At 37.7% G+C, this 20,276-nt stretch overlaps 1 long non-coding RNA gene across 1 annotated transcript in view; it reads left to right on the top strand.

The window, feature by feature from the left end:
• Positions 1 to 14,013, top strand: part of LOC130052296 (uncharacterized) — a 24,006-nt gene extending 9,993 nt beyond the window's left edge. Inside the window, exon 2 of the long non-coding RNA XR_008800634.1 lies at positions 13,165 to 14,013. This is a non-coding gene — a long non-coding RNA (uncharacterized LOC130052296). The remainder of the gene's footprint in view (positions 1 to 13,164) is intronic.
• Positions 14,014 to 20,276: the final 6,263 nt, after the last annotated feature.

The following is a 20,276-nucleotide window of genomic DNA, read 5'->3' as shown; positions in this document are numbered from 1 at the left end:
AGTACCCTTCGATGAATATGTCCAAGTGATGAAAATGTCAACACAGCGAAGTCCTCAACAGAGGAAGATATCGTAGAAAGCATTAATGGAGCAAGAAATGAAGAAAAAGAAGAAAGTAAAGAATAAGAGGAAGTTGAACTGCCAAGGAAGAAGGCCTCCATCACAGAAGCCAGACATGCTGTTGGAGTTTTACAGCGCTGGGTAGAAATGTCCAATAACATAGAAGACCTTTTCGTTAGACTCCAGAGACTTGATCACTTTCTTTGTCGAAGTCGTTCGGACTTCGAGATATAGGTATTTTACTGTAGATATCTTTATCAAAAAGACAACTTCCACCCAAACCTTTATTCAGCGGAACCTACAACATTGTCCACAGAGCACAAAAACCATGTAAAACACCATCTTCGGGAGACCCTTCATTGAATATGTTCCTGTGGGGCCCAGGTCGACAGGGGATGCTTACTCCTCCTAGGCACCTGATCCCACCTCTGGTATGTTCAGGGGTCAGTGTTTGCCCAATTCTTTATTTTGTATTCCTTGTAGAAGTTATGAGATTGATCACCTTTCATACAACTCAGAATATACAGAAACTGGAGTTGGTACGAACTACCAACTAATAAGTATCGCAACATCAAAGGAAAGAAGAATCGCATGCAAACTCATCTGGATATACACGATAGCCAATGGTGCTGTAGCAATAACTCTACAGGAGCTACAACAGTGGCTAGAAGCCTCTTCTTATGGCACATTGTTCCATAGTCAAGGATATAACTATACATTAGGCATCCCTTCTTCTCGGACAGCATACCGAATATGGATATCCTCCCACAGACAGTGGCGAAGATAGAGGGAGTGTTCATTCACGATCCACTGAGCTGAAATCTTCACATTTTCAAATACATGTATATTGGATAAAATTCTTATTTCGCCCTGTTTATACTGTATTTTCAAAACGTGTATGAAAAGGAAAACATATACTATCCAACTGTCAGTATCGGAAAATGCAAACTAAATCTCTAATGGTTTTGGTATCACATCTAACATCATAAATAGTTGGATTGTCCCTCATGGGTTTTTTTTGTGTGTGTGTGTGTGTGGAAACTAACAGAATATATATTTTCAAAGCAATTAAGCTTAATTATGTTCAACTTATGCAAGGTGAAGATAACGAACAGTGATCAATCTCATAACTCCTATAAGCAATACAAAATAGATAGTTGGGCAAACACGGACCCCTGGACACACCACAGGTGGGATCAGGTGCCTAGGAGGAGTAAGCATCCCCTGTTGACCGGTCACACCCGCCGTGAGCCCTATATCCTGATCAGGTAAACGGAGTTATCCGCAGTCAAAATCAGTGTGCCAAGAACGGCCTAACAATCGGTATGAAACACGTCAGACAGCATTTGACCCAATGCGAGGTTGTACTGACGAAGTAGATCGTTATAACGACCATAGAATTTGCGAAATGCTGACTTCAATCGAGACTGTTGAAATCCCTGTACCATCAACTTGTTTGTCAGTAGCTTACCTCGATTTAAAAACTGACTATTCGCAGAACAAGCTCTTGCAGATCGAATCAGTTGAGATAGATAAACACCATATGCAGGTGATAATGGAATATTGCTACATAAATATGGGAAGTTGACGATGGAGAAGATGAAATCATCCCGTTTGTCATACAGTTGAGTTGTCAGTTTGCCGTTAATGTCTACTTTCAATAAAATATCTAAGTATGAAGCAGAAGTGGACGACTCTGTGGTGTCCTTTATTTCGAGCTCACAGGGATATATCAAATCGACATATGAATGAAAGCTATCATTGTTAATAGACAAAACGTCATCAATATATCTAAAAGTCGAATTGAAGGCCACAGTGAGAGATTTTTTCTTCTCACGTAGAAGTTTTTGAATAAATTCTGCTTCATATGAATATAAAAACAGGTCAGCTAACAAAGGAGCACAATTCGTGCCCATTGGAATTCCAACAAACTGTTGGAAGACCTGATCACCAAAGACCACGAAGATATTGGCAATGAGGAACTCTAGCATATTTTTTAGTTCAACTTCTGAGTATTTGTGCGTGGAATCAGAGTGGTGTTTAAAAAAGTATGTTTTTGAATGACTGATCACTAGATATGAATATTTCCGTTTTTGTTGAAGAAACAACTGTCTATGATGTCAAAAAGTCTAGTCTTTAATTTATCGTGAGGAATGGTCGTGTATAGTGTACAGTACCAATTTTGATGCACCAGATGCGTATTTCGACAAATAATGTCTCTTTAGTGATGCTCAAGCCGAAATAGAGCGCGTAGGTATACCACAACCAAGCAGGTATGATTAACCATATCACATTACATACATGCATCTCAAAATAGCGTGAACAACGACTGTGGACATTTTTTCCCACATGAAAAAGACGAAAGAAAATGCACATATTTATTTATATTTCACGACTGTTTTAAAATATTGCATATTGATAGAATCGCAATTGTGCAAAAGGGACTTCTTTGCTCTAATAATTCTTAACTTGTAATAAAAGAGTCCCATAATCAAACGTTTTTCTGCCAATTTGATAAAGGTTAAGAATGTCTTAGTTTTTAGGGCTAATAGATGGTGGTTATGTACCATCTTCTTTCGAGAAACATGCAGGTGCTTTGTGAATTTCAAACCATTATGGAATAATCCCCAGAACATTTTATCATATGAATAGAGTACACTGAACGTTTTGAAGTTGTAATGGAAAGAGGAGACATTTTGTCCAATGTTTTAGGATACAAAGGTAAAATGCGTACTGTATAACTCAAGTTTGCCGTGACGATAGACCAAAATATCAACCTACATGTTCAGAATAGTGATTAAGATTTGAAGTGCGTCGAGAATTTTAAAAATATGAAAGTAAACCATGTCACACAGAATACACTATGGACAGCGGCTTTGTTTTTAAATTCTGAACAATCAATATAGGTGTCCTTACATGTCATCCACCGTTGCCATACCTTGGTACATGGAGTGGACATTGGAGGGTCATTGTAGAGTGCAGACCCATATTTCATTTACCTCATCAATCTCACCTTATCTTGAGACCGCGTATTTGTGCTAAAGCTGATGACGTCTCAATATGAGTGAAAAATTCTCTAAGGGACGTAAAATAATCAAACAAACAATATTTGGATAGGATAGAAAATGAAAGTTAATAATTAGAACGATCTAGTTAATCATTAGAACGGTTTAGTAAATTGATAAATCGATTTCGGAGATCGTTTATAAATGCAATATAGTAAATTGTTTTAACGATTTTGGAAGTCATTAGAACGATCCAGGAAGTTTGAGTGAAAGATTTAGTGATTAAAATCGTAGTGAATTGTCTGTACTATTTAGGAAATCGATAGAACAATTTAGGTCATCCTTTGAACGATTTAGAAAATTAAAGTTTGCGCAATGTGTACATGTTGGTTTTTTCATAACTAATCTGAACAACCAAACTTTGCGCAAACCACTCATGGGACTAAGTTTGTTAGAACGAATTGTTATGTTTTTCAAAGGGTTGATTGATTGAATATTGTTTTACGTTCCTCTCGAGAATATTTCACTCATATGGAGATGTCACCACTGCCGGTGAAGGGCTGCAAAATATAGGCCTATGCTCGGCGCTTATGGCCTTTGAGCAGGGGGGGGGTCTTTATCGTGCCACACCTGCTGTGACACGGGACCTCGGTTTTTGCGGTCTCATCCGAAGGACCGTCCCATTTAATCGCCTCTTACGACAAGCAAGGGGCTATTGAGGACCTATTCTAACCCGGATCCCCACGGGATCTTTTCAAAGGGGGAAATCAACACATGAGGCAAATAAAAACTATGTGATGCAGAACTGCAATAGAACATAATTTGATATTTTGATGCGTTACCACTCCTCGATCGTTTGCGGATCAAAACAACAAAACATCGAATCTTGATTTCAATCCCTGTAGAACAATGAAAAATTTGTATAACCTTGAAATTTTATCAGACCTTAAAATTTTCTACGTTTTACAAAAACATTCAACAGCAGAGAAGATTGATTCAAAAACAAATTAGAACGATTAGTTTTTTAAGAAATTTTATGGTGAAAAGAAACTATCTAGTTCTTGCAAAATGCTATTCTTTGAACTGCGGGTTTGGATGATCTGAAAAAAGAGAAGAAAATAAAAGAAAGTAATATTATTATTCTAGCTTTAGTGTTATTAAATCAAATAATATTGAAAAGAAATTAAGTAAAATAAAAGATGAATGATTCAAATACCATGGATGAATCCAATATTGTGACTTTTAAAAAAAGAGTGGCAATTGAAGAGAATAAAAACAGTACAAGTGGTAGTGATGCATCTACTTTATGTTCAATTGAACATACAATGAGAAGAGTTATGAGTGAATTCAGACCAGAAACTAGGCAAACTTTTGAAATACTAAGTGCTACGACTGACCAAAAAAAGGCATGAGCTGAAATGAGTCACAAGTACTAGTGTTGAGAAACAGATGCATGAGGTGAAAAGAGATATAGAAAATTTGCGTAAAAAAATGAGAGGTCGCTCATATGACAATGTGCATAGCTCTAGAAGAATGACAGAAATCAAAATTACCGATACGGTAGGAATAATGAGAAAGAAAGAAATGCATTCATGAGAAAAACTATTGGCAGTGATCGAATGCCAGAGAGACATGTCAAATTTCATCAAAATTTGTACAAACGTCTAAGTTTTATGCCACTATAGAGTACCCCCATGAGAAGTGAACTATCACAGAAGCATTCCGAGTCCAGTAAGATCAAACCACAAAAATATGATGGCAGTAAAGACTTCGCCTAATACTTGACTCAGTTCAACTTAAATACAGAGTTGAAGGGTTGGTTTAAAGAGACTAAATCTTTATATTTAGTTTGTTGTTTGGTGGGAAATGCTTAAGCATTATTAAACAAATTACTGATGAGAAACGAAAGGAATTTGAATGTGTGAATAACTCTTAGAGAATAGATTTGGTTCATTGCATAGAGCTGAATTGTTTAGATCTAAGTCACAATTAAGGATTAAAACTAAAGAGGAAAGAATTCCTGGGTTTGCACAAATTTGACCAGAAAAGTTTATCCTAGCTACTGCTAGTAATGATACATCCAATGTGCTGTAAGTGCTCTTCACGAAAATATTAACTGCTGTGAAGGAGAAACTTCAAACTTGCTGGTCTCGTGGGGATCCGGGATAGAATAGGTCCTCAGTACCCCTTGCTTGTCGTAAGAGGCGACTAAATGGAGCGGTCCTTCAGATGAGACCGCAAAAACCGAGGTCCCGTGTCACAGCAGGTGTGGTACGATAAAGATCCCTCTCTGCTCAAAGGCCGTAAGCGCCGGGCATAGGCCTAAATTTTGCAGCCCTTCACCGGTAATGCTGACGTCTCCATATGAGTGAAATATTCTCAAGAGGGACGTTAAACAATATACAATCAATCAAACAAACTTACTGTGCGACTGCATATGCCAGAAGTGGTGTTAATCAAATGTGGATTCTAAAAAATTCTAAAGAACTTTTAGTAAACTTGAAGTCGCTAAACTTTTCCCAAATCAATAACATCAAAACCAATGACTTTCCAACACTTTACACGACCGTTCCTCACGATAAATTAAAGACTACACATTTTGACATCATAGACAGTTGCTTCTTCAATAAAAATGGAAAACGAAAATATCCATATCTAGTGATCAGTCATCCAAAAAATTATTTTGTTAAACACCACTCTGATTCTACGCACAAGTATTCTGAAGTTGAAATAAAAAATATGCTAGAGTTCCTCATTGCCAATATCTTCGTGGTCTTTGGTGATCAGGTCTTCCAACAGTCTGTTGGAATTACCATAGGCACGAATTGTGCTCTCTTGTTAACTGACCTATTTTTATATTCACATGTAGCACAATTTATTCAAAAACATCTACGTGAGAAGAAAAAATATCTTGCTGTGGCCTTCAATTCGATATATCGACGACGTCGATTCGATATATCCTTGTGAGCTCGAAATAAAAGCCACCACAGAGTCGCCCACTTCTGCTTCATACTTAGATATTTTATTGAAAGTAGACATTAACGGCAAACTAACAACTCAACTGTATGACAAACGGGATGATTTCATCTTCTCCATCGTCAACTTCCCATATCTATGTGGCAATATTCCATTATCACCTGCATATGGTGTTTATATCTCTCAACTGATTCGATACGCAAGAGCTTGTTCTGGGTATGGTCAGTTTTTTAATCGAGGTAAGCTACTGACAAACAAGTTGATGGTACAGGGGTTTCAACAGTCTCGATTAAAGTCAGCATTTCGCAAATGCTATGGTCGTTATAACGATCTAGTTTGCCAATACCACCTATCATTGGGTCAAATGCTGTCTGACGTGTTTCATACCGATTGTTAGGCCGTTCCTGGCACACTGATTTTGACTATGGATAACTCCGTTTACCTGATCAGGATATAGGGCTCACGGCGGGTGAGACCGGTCGACAGGGAATGCTTACTCCTATCAGGCACCTGATTCCACCTCTGGTGTGTCCAGGGGTCCGTGTTTGCCCAACTATCTATTTTGTATTGCTTATAGGAGTTATGAGATTGATCACTGTTCGTTATCTTCACCTTTCATTGCTTTATCTATGCCTTGCCTGACAGCGATATCAGGTTAGGATTACAGAAAAGGTGCATAGCATTGCATGGGAGGCAACCTTTGAATTATTAGATGCTGTGACGCATAGTTGAGATAACAGAAAATATGCATGATATGATGTGCAGTGCATTGAATGAGCTTACTAATGAAGTAGATGGTCTGCAAAATAAGCAAAGTGAAAATCAGATTGGTCGAGGTGAAAATGTGTAAAACAGATTGATTGATTGTATCCTGTTTACCCACCGTATACAACGTCACATTCGAGGAGTCGTCACTGTGGATCATTTTTCTCTTAAAATACACCATATATATGCAAACATCATATTGCATGGTGTGGTAGATATATTTTGAGCATTCAAATTTGTCACCGAATTTGAGAAACCCGTATTTACCTCAAACACTTCGTTCGCGTTTCACGAGTAGGTCTACAAAGTTGAAATTGATGATTTAAAGCTGTATGGTCCGAATTACAATTTTTTTTTTCCATCTCTTAAAAACGCTATTAAATCATCGCACGTATGTAGTTATGAGGCTGTATGACATATACATTATTTCACCTGTTTTAACCCAAATTATTTGATTTTAAATCGATGTTTACAAATAACCGCGTCACTCTGCCATTTCAAGTGACAGTCACGTGACCAGATCAAACTTTCAGATCATCGCTGGTCTTATTTTTCTATTTTGTTACAAAAGTACCGTGCCATAAGTTTAATAAAAATACAAAGATGAAATACCTCTTAGTAATTCGTTGTTTCACGTTCTTTCAGCCTTAAAACTAGACTGTTGCTTATGAGTTAATACATCATGTTGGGAATCCCCTGACGCGCGTGGGTCTATTTATAGACGTCTATTATGGGATGATTTATATATGTACCACACTATATTTACTTCCTTAACAATATTCTCACTGTTTTCTTTTACATGCAGATGTTTTCAAGCATGTAATTAAGGGAAAGTTAAAGTAATTATGTACAAAAATAATACATGAACATCGGGTCATACAGCTTTAAAGCCACCTTTCTTGATCTGTTTGATAGAGAGTATGTATTTCTCGATACCATGACTGTTGATGATTTTTAAGGCCATCTCCGAGGACCCGTGACATTCACACCTGATGCCCAGCGTTTGGCGATGAAACTGCCACTACCTGTTTAAACGACTTAGGTCTGTCGCGGCCGGGATTCGAACTCCGGCTTTCCGCATGCGGGGCGAACGCTCTACCTCTAGACCACCGCGGCGGTTTGCATGACAGATTGATTGATTGATGTTTTCCGCCACACTCCACAATTTTTCAGTTATATGGTGGCTCCCAGTTTATTTATTGGTGGAAGAGAGAACCCAAATACAATGTACCTAGGAAGAGACCACCAACCTTCCGCAAGTAAACTGGGAACTGTCCCTACCTGTTTAAACGACTTGGGTCTGTCGCGGCCGGGATTCGTACCCCGACCTTCCGCATGCGTGGTGAACGCTCTCTATCTGCCACTAACAATTGCAAGCTTTAATACTGAAGCAAAGAATCTTAATAAATTTATTGCGATTGCAACATGTAAGAGTGCTTTGATATATGAACAGAAAAAGCTGGTAAAGTAGCACATGATGGTAGACGGACAAAAAGGACCTAAAAGTTGACCAGCAATTGCATTTACAAAATCTACATTTTGAATTTTTTGATTTATTTTCAAAATCAGATGACTTGGGCAAAACAATTTCGTAGAACATATCATAGGTATTGGCGATATGAAAGCCATATAGAATATCCCGAGATAAGCGAAAAGCAGCAGAAAAAGAGATAGAGAATATGGCGAAGAGAGGCATAATTGAACCTTCACATACATGTAGTCCCTGGAGTAGTCCAATCTTAATGGTAACAAACCAGATAGGTCAATAACATTTTGTTTCAATTACATGTATAGAAAACTTAATAAATGTACAAGGAAAGATAATCAAGAATTGGAGATACTTTAGATGCACGTTCAGGAGCTCAGTGGTACAGAACTCTCGACTTAAAAGCAGAATTGTGGCAAATAGATGATCGTCAGTCAGACAGACTAAGGCAGTGGATTATGGCAATTCACTGTGATGCCATTTGGTTTGTGTAACTCGCCAGTCACATTGAAAGACTGATAGAAAAGGTTCTATCATGACTAACTTGGTCAATATGCCTTGTGTATATTGATGATATAATTGTGTACATGTAATCTATACAGTTTCATCAATCCATTGAGAATCTAAGTTTTTAAGAGCTTGAAGGAGGCAAATTTTAAGTTAAATCCAACTAAGTGTAAGTTAGAAAAGAAGTGTCATTTCTAGAACATGTTATAAGATGGAAGGTGAATAAAACAGTGATCAATCTAAACTCATATAAGGAATACAAAATAGTGTTGGGCAAACACGGACCCCTGGATATATCAGAAGTGGGACCAAGTGCCTAGGAGAATTCCCTGTTGACCGATCACACTTATATCTTGATCAGGTAAACGGAGTAATCCGTAGTCAATGTTAGTGTGCCAAGAACCGCCGCAGTGGTCTAGAGGTTAGAGCATTCGCCCCGCATGCGGAAGGCCGGGGTTCGAATCCCGGCTGCTACAAACCCAAGTCGTTAAAACATGTAATGACTGTTCCATCGCCAAACGCAAAATTTCGGCCTATGCTCGGCGCTTACGAGCAGGTTGGGATTTTGATCGTGCCACACCTACTGTGACACGGGCCTCGGTTTTGCAGTCTCATCCAAAGGGCCTCTCATGTAGAAGCTTTTGAATAAAGTCTGCTTCATACGAATATAGGAACAGGTCAGCTAACAAAGAAGAACAATCCCTGCCAGTGGGAATTTCACCAGACTGTTGGAAGACCTGATCACCAAAGACTACGAAGATATTATCGATGAGGAACTCCTGCATGTTTTTTATTTCAACTTCAAGAGTACTTGTGGGTGAATCAGAGTGGAGTTTAACAAAGTTTTTTGGATGCCTGATCACTAGATACGGATATTTCCTGTTTCCAGTTTTGTTGAAGAAGCAAATATCTATGATGTCTAAATGTCTAGTCTTTAATTTATCGTTAGGAATGGTCCTACAACTTGTTTATAAGTCATTCGTTTTGATGCTGTTAATTTGAGAAGTTTTGCGATTTCGCATATACTAAAAGTTCTTCAGAATGTTTTAGAATCTAAATTTGATTTACACCACTTCTGTCATATGTTGTGGCACAGTATGTTTGCAGTTTCTCCCTCACAGCTGTTGATATTTTCGGAGAAGCAAAGGCACAGTAAGAAAAAGTAATTTAATACTTTAGCAAGTATGAGAGCCATTATTGCGTGACAATACGATTACGCTTGACAATTGTATCAAACATAAAAGCTTTACCATCATTATTTATATCAAGATCTAGGCTCAAGGCGGGTGTGACCGGTCGACAGGGGATGCTTACTCCTCCTAGGCACTTTATCCCACCTCCATTGTGTCCAGAGGTCCATGTTTGCCCAACTCTCTATTTTGTATTGCTAATGGAGTTTTACGAAGAGGTTTACTTTTACAATCGACGGCTGACTTTTACAATTTAAAGGGATAGTCTCCAACTACAGAAATTGGACCGAAATAAATACATGTATATAAACTGCTTCATAAAAACACCAAAACGACAATTATGTTTATTAATAGAGCATTGTAAACTCTTTAGTGACTCTTATATTCTCTCTACATTTGTTGGACACTTTCGCAATGCATTACTCGTTTTGACATTTAATTTAAGGGAAAGGCAACCCAAAATATTTTTACATGATAAATGATAGGATTAATCATATGATAAAGATTTGTCGTACAATTCTGTTGATATATGGCCAAGATATGCTTCAGTACTAATTTGAAAACGTCAAAAATTGAAATTCCCGCGATCTATAGAGGCTGCCATGATGTGTAACTCTTTTGTATTCAACACCACAAAAATCAATAATTTTGAAGTCACACCGTCTGTTCCGGTTTTGATGAGATTCCAAGATTATCCAAAATAAGTCCTTTAAAAAAAACCCTCACTGCTTATTATAACAGAACTTATAATAACCAGTGGCCTAGGGTATTTTTTTTTAAAAGGGCTTATTTTGAATTATTTTGGACTTTATGGGTATGCAAGACGTTGTTGACATGCATTAGAAATATTTTCAACAAAAGATTAATTAAATCAACTCATGTAGCTTATTCGGAAGGGGGGGGGGGGGGGGGGCTGAACCCAAGCACCTGCGAGATCATCAAAGATGTGCATGTGGTAGATCTTACGAATAAATAGGTTGATGCCTTCCTGGCAAGCAGTTAATTACACTAATGCGAAGGGGAGATGTGAAAAAATGTTATTTTTCGAAATTCCCGACTCAACCAAGTCATTTGAAAAAAAAAGACTACGTAAACTGTGGATCCATCATTTGCGTAATGACAAGTTAAGGTTCGAGACATTTGTATGAGGAACGTGTACCGTCTGTCTGGTCTGCGAATCGACTGAACGTCTTTTTTTCTCAATTTCTTGCGAAAGAACGGGCTCAAATCTATACGGCTCCAAACTTAACTGTTCGTGACTTGTCATGTTTACAGTGCTGCTGATGAAATAAACCGGAATAGATGGTGTGACGTCATAAATTAAACTCCAATGGCCACTCTCTTAGCGGCGGGTAATTTAAAATACATGATAGATTAATATTGTTTTAATTGTTAAGCAAGGATTTTTGTAGTTAAAGACTGTTAATTACGATATCAGTAAGTGAAATGAAAACATAAAAGCAACTATGTGGTTAGGTTGCCTTTCCCTTTAAGTTAAATGTTAGCCTACATGTAAATGCGAATGAGAAGCCGAGAAATGCATAAGGGAACCAGAAAACTGCATAAAAAGAAAAGATTACTGTGTATTATAAGCGTACCAAAGCACACTCAATGAAATCAGACGAACTCAAGTTATCCTAACATTTCTAAATAATGTGTCAGCAGTCCTGAAAACTTAAAAGTTCTCTATATACTGTATTACATCTTGGGTTTCTGGCTTTCCCAGGAACAAAGCAACCCCCACCCAACCATACATACCTTTGGATCGCAGCTCTATACTATAATCAAAATTTGAGGGGGTAGGCTTGTCGAGATATATTTTGTCATAGCTCCCCATAATTTAAAAAAACCCACAAGGTAATGGTTTGTACACCTCTCTTTCGTGTTGAAACTCTAGGTCTAAATGGGAAGACAATCAATACGTGATTTGTATATTGTATACATGTATATAACTATACACTGTAGAATCAACGATATTTGTGGTAACAGTTTTCCTTGATTTATTGTTTCCCCTTTTCCCCACAAATTTATGACACCCCAAGTTTGAATAACACACACACACACACATGAATGGTGAAGATAAGGAACAGTGATCAATCTTACAACTTCCACAAGGAAAATAAAGAGTTGGACAAACATGGACCCATGGACATACCAGAGATGTGATCAGGTGGCCAGGAAGAGCAAGCATCCCTTGTAGACTGGTCATACCGGCCGTGAGCCCTATGCCTTGATGCATAAATACCTTGAAAAGCTTGACTTAAATAGCATGCTTGATTCTGAAAAAATCCGACCGAAGCGAAGTAGGCCGGGTATACCAAGAATCAAGTAACCCGGCTACAGTATAATACAGTAATTAAAATGTTGACCTTCTATTGTATAAACATTATTCCGCATAGAAATGTCCAACATATTTACAAATCATATTTATTTCACCATATTAAAAACATTTTGTTTTAGAATAAGCAACTCTCGATACTACTGTCTCCAAGGACGCCAGCCTGAGCTTCAGGCCGCCTTCGCCTATCAGAAATTTCCGGCTCAATCGGTTTACCCGGCGAGATACATGCGCAATTCCGGTTCACAATCAAGTGTGTCGCCGGTCATCGCCGATTAACCCGGGCGCGTCGGATCGTTAAAATCAAGTATGCTAAAGAAGCAGATCAACAAATACATGTTTAAATCGCTCAAAACATGAAATTTGACCCCCACCAAAACCGATTACTCCCTGATATACTAGTATATACTGTACATTATCGATAAAAACATCTGACATGTGCTTGTCCCAAATGCCATACCCCGTGGGGGTCCGGGTTAGAATAGGCGAGACCTGAAAAACCAAGGCCCCGTGTCACAACAGGTGCGGCACGATAAAGATTCCTCTCTGCAAAAAGGCCATAGGCGCCGAGCATAGGCCTAAATTTTGCAGACCTTCACCGGCACACGAGTGAAAAATTCGCGAGTGGAACGTTAAATAATATACAACAACTGCATGCCGTAAAAGTTTTGAATTTTGCAAATACCACTCCCAAATTTTTCATATTTTCAGTTGGCCTCTTTAAATTGTAAAAGTCAGCCGTCGATTGTAAAAGTAAGCCTCTTTGTAAAACTCCAATAGGAGTTATGAGATTTATCACTATTCGTTATCTTCACCTTTCATGCTCAACATTTTTAGTCAGAAGTAACCATGTGCTTGGGAGTGACTATTCATTTTCAAGAGACCAGAAGTTCAAATAGCCAGATGGTTAGAGTTGCTACCAATGTGTGATTTCACCATACAACTGGACGATATTCATGGCAATGCAGATGCTTAGTTGAGAAGACTATTAACGCATATACGAGTCTGGTCTCGTATATGCGGATTTATCGCAGTGACGCTATCATTTTATCCATTGCAGATAAATTAGGTCCATTCGGAAACGGATCAATTCAGCCTTTCCGGATCATGTAAGTTCATGTGGATTTACTTAAAATAATGTAATTTTAACTTCCTTTCTAGAATCGAGAATTAAGTTAGGTGGGTAAATTTGCTGAGAGCAGAATATTGCTATTTTTATTTTTTTTGACAATATACTGCTGTTTTGTTTTTTTTAAATTTTCGTTGTAGTTGAAGATGATCAGTGGTGTCAGCTTTCATTCCGGACTACGTCGCGGTGGTGAATGCTGTTTGGTTGTATTCCGTCGCACCTCAACGCAGTTGGATGAGTGCAACACATTCTTAAGCTCATTACATTGTTTTGATATTGAACTGTTGATTTGGAATTTGTACTTTGAACATTGAACTTGACCATTCCGCATTGAATGATACTTGACTATTGGGCATTGAACTGTAATTTACTATTGATTGTTTATTGTTTTGGTGACGTTCATGCACTTGTGCCATACCCAGTGCATGATCCGCCCAATTTGGGGCCGTCACATATTTTGTATTGATTGATTGATTGTTATTGAGGGGCAGCCCTGTGGTAACCCCTGCAAGTAATCACCGCGGTCAGAAGCGCCATAATAAACTAGTATAAACACATATCTTGTGTATATATTTAGTGAATCTGAGATAAATATAGATTTACACAGTCTCGATTGAAGTCAGCATTTCGCAAATTCTATGGTCGTTATAACGATCTAGTTCGTCAATGCAACCTATCATTGGGTCAAATGCTGTCTGACGTGTTTCATACCGATTGTTAAGCCGTTCATGGCACACTGATTTTGACTGCGGATAACTCCGTTTACCTGATCAGGATATAGGGCTCACGGCGGGTGTGACCGGTCAACAGGGGATGTTTACTCCTCCTAGGCACCTGATCCCACCTCTGGTGTGTCCAGGGGTCCGTGTATGCCCAACTATCTATTTTGTATTGTTTATAGGAGTTATGAGATTGATCACTGTTCGTTATCTTCACCTTGCACTGTAAACATTACGGCCAAGTAAAGCAAAGATATGAAAATGAGAGGTTAGAATTAAAACATTCAAAAATAGAGAGAGTTATATCTAGCAAAGTACTTAAGTTTCGAGAGGAAAAGAGAAATTCGGTCTTTACACATCGGGGAGACTAATATACCAATCATTGGCGATGCTACAAGCATTGATTGTTCCATTGATTATGATGTTGGCAATATATTGTGACTGAAATTGAACTAAAATGAAAAAGTGAAATACTTGAAAACAAGAAAATAAGCATTTGGTGATCGTTGAAATTCCGATGTAACCATCTTTGACTGCTTTCAGCACTGGTAATTACAATGTTGAACAGTGACAACATTAATGCTCATTGTACTGAGGGAAAAGGTAGAAAATGCCTAGAAAATAATAGAAGAGTTTGTAAAGAGAGCTAAATCAGCTATGAAACTTTACATCGTCGGAGTACCTTTAGAAAGGGTGGTTCTTGATATATTTGGTCCATAACCAAGATCTAAGAAAAGAAACAAGTCTGTCCTTGTGATTACTTCACTAAGTGGGTAGAAGCTGTAACTGTTAAAAACCAGGAAACTGAGAGAGTAACTAAGAAGTTTGTAAATCACTCTGTAACAAACTTTGGTGTATTAAAATGATACATACTGACCAAGGCACCAATTTCGAGTCCCAAATGTACAAAGAAATGTGTAGAGTTTCGGGTTCTGAAAGGACCAGAATGACAGCTTCTTGTCCTCTATAAAACGAGCTTGTTGAAGATTGATTGTATCTTGCTTAACGTATGGAGGCGTCACCAAGACCGGTAAAGGGCTTCAAATTTAGGCCTATGCCCGGCGCTTATGGCCAATGAGCAGTGAGGGTTCTTTAGCGTGCCACACCTATTGTGACACGGGTCATCCGTTTTTAAGGTCATCTCCGAGGACCCGTGACATTCACAACTGATGCCGAGCGTTTGGCGATGGAACTGTCACTACCTGTTTTAACGACTTTGGTCTGTCACACGGGATTCGAACCCGGGCCTTCCGCATGTGGGGCGAACGCTCTAACCTCTCGGCCACTGCAGCGGTAACAGCTTGTTATGTAACTAATAGCCGGATATACTGGGATAATTTTCTACCATTAGGTGGCAGGGGACAGTTTCTTTGGTTCTGAAACATTTGGATGGGGGTATACATCAAAGTCAGATAATGACAGACTAATGAAAAAATCATATTTCCCTTTTATGTCAATACTTGTATTTCATATTAGTGTAGTTAATAAATTATGACCCTAAATTACATGTAATCTATAAATACTGGTGCACAAAACATGCTCTGAGCAGGTTCCCCTTTTTATGCCCCCCGAGATCTAAGATCGGGGGGCATATTGTTTTTGTCCTGTCTGTAATTCTGTCATTCTGTCTGAAACTTTAACCTTGCTAATAACTTTTGAACAGTAAGTGATAGAGCTTTGATATTTCATATGAGTATTCCTTGTGATAAGACCTTTCCATTGGTACTAAACCTTTTGACCTTGGCATTTGACCTACTGTACGTTTAAAACACATAAACACTATATACTAAGTTATTCCTGTCAAACGTGAAAAACTAAATGCACAATGATGTAGAGCAGGAATAACTTAGTATATAGTGTTAATGTGTAAGTTTGCTGATACTGTATAAAATCTAAATGCATATACTTAGGGTGGCTCTTTACACTAAAATGTTATTTAATTATTATTATTTTAATTAATTAATAATTAATGTTATTTTAGTTAAAACACCTAATTAAGTATGGTTTCACCATTGAAAGAGTGATACAAACTTAAACGAATTTTTTTGTGATTTTCCCCGGAATGATTAACAGGGTGTTTTGTTTGCAAATAAGAGATTTATGAGTGCATGATATGAATATTTAATAAAGCATGCCTAAAAGATTAAGATATAAACATTCTAATTTTTGAGAGGAAAAATATTTATGAAAATTGAAAACGTTATTTGTCAATATTTTGTAAATCTACGGATAAAGTCTTCAAAACATGTCAGTTAGAAAAGAGATATATAGAAGAAATACATTTTAAAGAGAAATTGAAGTGAGATGACTAATTTTAGATATAATCACTATATTCAGACAACAGAAAAAAGTACCGATTCCCGATCAAAATCGATAGAAATTACTAAAATAATCATCTTTTTGCTAATTCTAGACACTGTTCATAAAGAAATTAGTTTCCTTTATAAATTCGTTTAATTTGTAAACCAGTTTACATCAAGGGAATGTAGTGTTTTGATTAAATCGGGCTTGGTTCAAATTAGAAAAAACTTAACGTTTCTGAATTTTGACCACTTCATTTCAATTTATTTTTAGAATATATTTCTCTGATATATCTTTTTACTAATTGACATGTGTTGTTTTTTTTTAAAGATTTTCTCCAAAGATATAAAGAAATATTAGCAAATAACGTTTTCAATTTTGGTTTAGGCATGTTTTCTTAGATATTCACATTATGCATCAAATCACAGCGATGTACGCTAGAGTATCTAGCGAAGAAAGTACACTTTTTTAAAATTCCGGGAAAAATTCATTTAAAATACTTGAGAGCTTCTATCACTTTTTCGATGGGGAAATCATGCTTTATAGAAGGTGTTTTAACGAGACGTTGAATAAAAATTTAGTGTAATAAACTACCTTAAGAATATCAAAAAAGGATGTACGAAAATAGTGCTTTTCACAACCCAGGGTTTTGACTCTAGGATGGGTCTAAATTAGTCATATCTTTTAATGTTAATACACCTTTTATATTATATAAACTAAAGCCTTTCATCAGTGTATGCACTTTTGTGAGCGTTGAAGTTTTAAGAACTCACGGTGGGTTTGGCCGTTCGGCAGGGGATGCTTACTCCTCCTAGGCACCTGATCCCACCTCTGGTGTGTCCAGGGGTCCGTGTTTGCCCAACTATCTATTTTGTATTGCCTATAGGAGTTATGAGATTGATCACTATTTGGTATCTTCACCTTTCATCTTGTTTTATACTGTTGCTGAACATTAGAATTTAGTTTAGATATTCAGAACAGGGATTTTTTCTAGATTTCATAGCCCTTGGGAGTGATGATACTTTCTTCACTAGTACTCAAGTGACCGATAAGGCCTGTGGGCCTCTTGTTTTATGTCCTATCCGAAAGACCCATGATTCTCTCCAATAAATACCGAGCGTTTGGCGAAGAAGCGATCAATGCCTATTTTAACGTCTTAGGTTTGACGCGGCCAACGCACGGGCGGTTCTCGAAATCACGACCTCCCGGTTACGACGCGAACGCTTAACCACTGAGCTACCGCGTCCGGTTGTATGTTGGAGGAAGAAAACTAGATTAGTTTTATGAAATCTAAATTCTAAAATTCATTGATTTGTTTTCAGGACCACTATCAAACATGGAGTTGATCCCGATGTAGGATTATTTATTCTAGTACAACGGCATGTGCAAAATTACCACTTTAGTTTTACTTGTATATGCAAGGGTTGCAACAGAAGCTTCACTGGTCAAAATTATAATCTCAGCTGAAAGTTTGATATTGTATCTTCTGATGGATGCCGAAATGAAGGGTTTTAAGTATAAGGATTGGAAAAGAACTATGTAAAATAAGCTAATTATCAAAGACGGAGGCATTAGGAAAGAGGATGGTGATAAGCAAAGACAATACATATCTGTGGTCAAGAGAAGAAAGATAAGGAAGACTAACCAACAGTGAAAGCAGAAATACCAGCAGGAGTCTATGGATATTCACAAGACTTTTGAGGGTGTGGAAAGACCAGCAAATGGAGATGTGCTACCCCGTAAACTGCTGTTAGAACAGTGAAGAAACTGAATGATTTGGAAGACGACCTCATAAAATAACTTTCAAACCTCGATCAATGTGCAGTTCTCCTTTGTCTTCATCCTCCTCATCCCCAATCACCTACCTTTGAAAGATCTCCGTCTCCAACTATGCCTCAATCAGAAAAGATTCTTCAAGCTGTTCAAAATATTAAAGATATCAAAATCCATGAAAACTCCAAAATACTCACATCACAGCACTAAAGTCCTAAGAACGAAGCGTCCCTTTTCAGGACAAACGGAATTAGTATAAATGAAGGGCCGGGCGAACACGGACCCCTGGACGCACCAGAGGTGGGATCAGGTAAGACAGAAATACTTAAAAAGATCTTTTGGAAGAATATTGGTGGTGTCTTGCACGAGTGTAAGGAGGAGGAGGGGGTGGTTTTAATCAGACTGGGTGTCTTGTAGATATTCAATAAGTTTGTGGAATTTCATATTCATCCTGGGGACCAATTGGGCGTGAAAAAGTCGTTTCCGCGACAGACAAGCCCTAGTTCCACACTTCTTCATGTTATGCAGTTGTCCTATCATCTTTTGGAAGGTAATTAATGGTGTCCTATTGGTGTACAAAAAGGTTTCAGAATTTTCATTGACGTCACCATATGAGTGAAATATTCTCGAGCTAGACGTTAATCAATATGCAACCAATCAATCATTTTCACCCTGGAGGTCAATTGGTTGGTTGGTTGTACAGTCAATTCACGAAAGTATTCTGTATTTTCAAAATGGTGTTTACGTTCGTAAATGATTTGTGTAAATAGAACTGAATATGGAGAATAAATAGAACTGAAAATACTCCTAATATATGGATTACATCCCTAATCCTGTCTGGAATAGAAGCGTATTCCAAGGGGATATTTTCCCAAACTTGTCTGATCGTAGTTCAGCTCTCTTTTGATTTTCAAGCAAACATTTTCAATCACATTTAGATCCGGAGACTGAGCAGGCCATTATGTGCAGTTTATATTATTTTCAGTCATACAGTTTTTCACCACAAGGGCCTTATGTACATAGGAGAATTATCATTTAGATAAACGTAGTCTTTGTTGGGAAAATATCGGGCAAGTACCGGCCATCAACAGTTTCATATATGTGGGGATCCGGGTTAGAATAGGTCCTCAGTACGTCTTGCTTGTCTTAAGAGGCGACTAAATGGGACAATCCTTCAGATGAGACTGCATATATCTAGATCCCGTGGCACGATAAAGATCCCTCCCTGCTCAATGTTTGCATTGAGCGACGCGACGTCTACAGGAGGCAGTGTTCCGAATGCATAGGGTAAGTCCAGAGATTAGCGCCGAATTTCTATGGAAGAATGAAGACAAGAGACAATGCCATAGTATGGTAAGCTGTAAACAATAAACCATTTAATTTATGGGAAATCCATATACCAATATCTGAGTGATTCTAATTGAATCAATTGCATCAATAGCACAAAATATGAAAACCACAAGACCTCATGATCAAAACAGGACTTGTTCATCCACACGTTTCTAGATATATCAAGTTTTTAAAAATGTTACAATTCAATTTAAATACAAGGTGCAAGAACTTTATTCAAAGTAACAAAACTAAATTCTATCATGTTTAGAGTTCTCCAAAACATCAGTAAATGTGAAAATGGAAACATCACATTGTCAGCAATGCAGGAAAGATACCCAGATAAGTTAGGCCATGCTATTGGCAGGACAATCAAAAAGATATTCAAAGGAACCTTGACGAAATTTGTAAAAACAAAGGTACGCTAACAAACTGTAGTATGGACTGAAATTTCTTAATTCAAATTCTACGAGGGCGAGTCAATAAGTAATCAGTCTAACTTATTTCCGGATGAGATCCACCTCTACCCTCTAGTGTGATGCACTTAGACCAACGTAGCTGCAATAATGTAGCCCTCTCTGATTTTTTTTTTTTTTTTTTTTTTTTTTTTTAGGGAGAGGGCTACAACTCCTTAGGATCTCCGTAATGGTGCAAATGCGGGAGTGATTCACTCCCGCAACATTTGCGCTCATTCTAAA

This window comes from Ostrea edulis, chromosome 2, assembly GCF_947568905.1.
Source record: "Ostrea edulis chromosome 2, xbOstEdul1.1, whole genome shotgun sequence".
Classification (NCBI taxonomy): domain Eukaryota; kingdom Metazoa; phylum Mollusca; class Bivalvia; order Ostreida; family Ostreidae; genus Ostrea; species Ostrea edulis.
The sequence above is the reverse complement of the archived record's forward strand: the minus strand, read 5'-3'. Positions and strand labels throughout refer to the sequence as shown.